At 40.7% G+C, this 4,747-nt stretch overlaps 1 pseudogene; it reads left to right on the top strand.

Annotated features, from left to right (window-relative positions):
- The first annotated feature begins 2,080 nt into the window (after window positions 1-2,080).
- On the top strand, window positions 2,081-4,088 carry LOC116889284 (annotated as a pseudogene).
- Window positions 4,089-4,747: the final 659 nt, after the last annotated feature.

Here is a 4,747-nt window from a genome sequence, read left to right as displayed (position 1 = left end):
TTTCTTGCTTGAAATAACAAATCATTTGGAGAAAACTTAAGAGGAAAATACTCAATATCTTCTTTGTCAACTTTCTAGATCTTTCCAGTGATAGAAATACCTTAATATCTTCTTGGATGCATTCCTAAGATTATAAAAGAGAAATATATGGTTTTATTGCATGATCCATTATTCATATTACCTTTATTGAGAATTCATATCAATTGATGAAAAGTTTGTTTCTAAGGAAGAAAAAACATTAAATGAAATACATTTTGAATTTTCCTTAAGGTAAAAATAATATGTAATTCTACTTTAAAGAACCAAATTTTACTTAGTTTCCTGAGGTTGCATTATTTTTAAAAATTATTATACTTATATATTTTCTATAACAAAGTAAACTAGTATTATAGATTTGTTGATTCTCTAGGGGTAAATTATTATATTGTAGAAATCAGCCAGTCAGTAACAGCAAGGACAGTTAGCAGTAGAGATTACCAGATGATGAGAGATAAACACAACATAATAAGCAACACAAACCAATGTTACTTGGCAACATCAGCATCGAATTCTCCCATATCAGAATCTAATTCTCACACAGCAACAAGCCTTGGATACTCCAATACACCTAAATAGCAAGATTTAGATCTAAAATCACATCTCATGAATATGATAGAGGACATTAAGAAGTACAAAAATAACTCCTTTAAAAAATACAGGACAACACAAGTAAGCATATAGAAGCCCTTAAACAAATAAATCTCTTAAAGAAATACAGGAAAACACAATCCAACAGGAAAGAAATTGAACAAAACTGTCCAGGATCTAAGAATGGAAATGGAAACATTAAAGAAAACACAAAGAGAAACAATTCTAGGAGCAATCAGGTGCAGGACACCTCTGGTTTCTGCCTGTGCCTGGAGCTGACCTGTTCCCACATATCTCTGTACACAAATCCCTTGAGGGAGAGATCTTGAGGTGAAAACTACTTTTGCTACCATTCTTGGCCCAAGAGGAACATACCTAGAGCTCTCTGGACACGGGGACCTAGGAATAGTTAGGGAGAGGATACTTCCCGTCTCTGCCTGTGCCCAGAAATGAACGCCAGTCCCCAGGAGTGCTAACACACCTGAGAGCAGAGGAAAGACTAACACTTCTTCTCTAAACAACCAGCCTGGAGCACACACAAACCCAAGAGCAGTTTGGGACAGGACCCTTCTAGTTGCTGCCTGTGTCTGGAGCTGAGCCGGTCCCACAGCTCTCTGTACCCAGATCCCGCTGGAAGAAAAGAGGTCTATAGGAGTGTAGACACATAGGCTTACAGGAGGTACAAACCACTGTCAGAGAAAATAAAATCAGCTAAGAACAGAAACAACCTGATGGTGAGAAGCAAGGGCAGGAACCTAAGCAACAGAAACCAAGCCTACTTGGAAGCATCATAGCTCAGCTCTCCCTCCAAAACAATTTCTAGATCTCCAAACACACCAGAAAAGCAAGATTTGCATTTAAAATTACATCTCATAATTATGATAGAAGACATTAAGAAGGACATAAATAACTCTCATAAAGACATACAGGACAAGGGAGGTAAACAAATAGAAGCCCTTAAAGAGGAAACACAAAAATCCCTTAAAGAATTACCAGAAAATACAACCAAACAGGTAAAGGAATTGACCAAACGATCCAGGATTTAAAAATGGAAATAGAAACAATACAGAAATCACAAAGGGAGACAATCATGGAGATAGAAAACCTAAGAAAGAGATGAGGAGTCTTAGATGCATAGAATACAAGAGATAGAAGTGAGAATTTCAAGGACAGAAGATACCATAGAAAACACTGACACAACCATCAAACATGATGTAAAACACAAAAAGCTCATAACCCAAAACATCCAGGAAATTGAGGACACAATGAGAAGATCAGACCTAAGGATAATACGTATAGAAGAGTGCGAAGACTCTCAAATTAAATTGCCAGTAAATATCTTCAACAAAATTACAGAAGAAAACTTCCCTAACTTAAAGAAAGAGATGGAGCCTGAACCAGGGAGCATGAGGTGCAGTGAGTCATCTGAGCATCTGAAGCTATCAGAATCACCATGTGCGGAACCTTTGCCTATATGAGTTATAGAGTTCCCAAGACTAGGAAGGAGATTTTCAAAATCCTTATCAGGGGCGTGCAGTGGCTGGAGAACTGGTGTTAAGACTTGGCAGGTGTGGCCTTTGAGAGGAATAAGCATGAAGTCAAAGAAAGACACATCCATCTTGTGAGGAAAAAGGATGAAGAGCTTTACAAGCAAGATAGCAAAGACTTGAAGATGGAGTTTGTGACACAATTCGGCATTGCCCACACACGCTGGGCCACCCATGGGGTCCCCAATATGGTCACTGGTCACTCACAGTGCTCAAAAAAAGACAATTAATTTGTCATCATCCATAATGGGATCATCACTAATTACAACGATCTAAGGAAATTTCTGAAAAACAAGGGCTATGAGTTTGAGTCAGAAACAGACATGGAGACCATTGGTCAGCTTATTCAATATGTATTCAACAACAGAGAGACTGAGGACATTATGTTTTCAACATTGATCGAAAGAGTCATTCAGCAGTTAGAAGGAGCCTTTGCACTGGTTTTCAAGAACATCCACTACCCGGGATAAGCTGTTGCCACAAGGAGAAGCAGCCCCCTGCTCATTGGAGTATGAGGCAAATACAAATTCTCCACGGAGCAGATCCCTGTCTTATATCAGACATGCAATATTGAGAATGTGAAGAATATCTGCAAGACTAGGCTGAAGAGACTGGACAACTCCACCTGCCTGCATGCTGTGGGCAATAAAGCCATGGAATTCTTCTTTGATTCTGATGCAAGTGCCATCATAGAAACCAACAACTGGGTTATCTTCTTAGAAGATGATGATATCTCTGCAGTGGTTGATAGGAAACTCTCCATTCACCGAGTCAAATGCTCAGCTACTGATGACCCCTCCAGAGCCATCCAGATCTTGCAGGTCTAATTGCAGCAAATAATAAAAGTTAATTTCAGTACATTTATGCAGAAAGAGATCTTCGAGCAACCATAATCCGTTTTCAATACCCTGAGAGGTTAGGTAAATTTTGAGGCCAACGCATGGCTCCTGGGTGGCTTGAATGATGTTGAAGGCTCATTGTGATTGACTGTGGAACAAGCTACAATGCTGCTGTGGCTACTCAGCAAGTATTAGCTGAATTGACCGAGCTCCCTGTGATGGTTAAACTTGCCAGTGATTTTCTGGACAGGAACCTACCTGTATTCAGGGATGATGTTTGCTTTTTCATAAGCCAATCAAGTGAGACTGCAGACACACTCCTGGTGCTGTGATACTGTAAGAATCGCAGCCGCTAACCATGGGCATCATCAACAAAGTGTGCAGCTCCATCTCCCAGGAAACCTACTGTGACATCCACATCAATGCATGGCCCAAGATTGGGGTGGCTAACACCAATGCTTACACAAGCCAGTTCATCTTTCTGGTGATGTTTGGTTTGATGGTGTCTGAAGATTGAATTTCTCTACAGAACAGGAGGCAAGAGCTCATCCATGGCCTCAGATTTTTACCGGAACTGATCAAAGAAGTATTATATCTGGATGAAAAGATCCATGACTTGGCTCTGGAGCTCTACACACAACAGTCACTCCTAGTGATGGGACAGAAATATAACTATGCCACATACCTGGAAGGTGCCCTGAAAATTAAAGAGATAACCTACTTGCATTCAGAAGGTATCCTGGCTGGAGAGCTGAAGCATGGGTCCCTTGGTCTTGTCGACAAGCAGGTGACTATCATCATGGTAATCATGAAGGATCATTGCTTTGCCAAGTGCCAGAGTGCCCTGCAGCAGGTCACTGTCCACCAGGGCCATCCAATCATACTGTTTTCCAAGGATGACACAGAGAGTTCCAAGTTTGCATATAAAACCATTGAACTTCCCCACACAGTGAACTGTCTTCAGGGTATCCTGAGAATGATCCCACTCCAGCTTCTGTCCTTCTACCTGGCTGTCCAATGAGGTTATGATGCTGACTTCCCAAGAAACCTAGCCAATTCTGTCACTATGGAATGAGAACAGGACTTCCATGACAAGACCATCGTCACCCACAGTCTGATTCAAGACCCGAACTAACTGCAAAGATGCCATGTGCGAAAGAAAGTGGACCTCCATGGGCCCCTCATTCGTCCAGTAGGGCTTGACAGCTTTGACATGCATTATACTCAAGGGCTTTGCTTACAGAAAATGGTGTTTCTCTCTGTCCTGACAGCACGGACGAGAAGGGATTGTTTACACATGGGGATCAGAGCAGACTTTCCACTACTGTGCATTAGAGATACTACTCTCTTCAGAGTAACTGTGAGTCTTTGTTTAAACCAACACTAGCTAGTTTTAAAAGTCAAAATATTTATAAAAACGATTGTATAGTTTTTAAGTTATTTTTCTAAGGTGTGGCTTTTCTGTAACCATGGTAGTACCCTAGACCATGCATCTGGCATACACAGAGTGTTGTCTCTGGGCATACTTGTGGCAGGTGTCATTCATCTCTGTTTTGGGCACTAGTTATGAGCCCTATCTCCTCTAACCAAGCAAATGAAATATCTTCAAACATGATAGGAACTCTTCCAGTCTCCAATGAACAACTTGAAGAAGTTTTCAAAAGATAGAAACACTTCCCATGCTCATGGATTGGCAGGATGAATGTAGTAAAATGATCATCTTGCTGAAAGCAA

The sequence above is a fragment of the Rattus rattus genome, chromosome X (genome assembly GCF_011064425.1).
Source record: "Rattus rattus isolate New Zealand chromosome X, Rrattus_CSIRO_v1, whole genome shotgun sequence".
NCBI lineage: Eukaryota > Metazoa > Chordata > Mammalia > Rodentia > Muridae > Rattus > Rattus rattus.
This window is presented reverse-complemented; position numbering and strand designations above follow the sequence as displayed.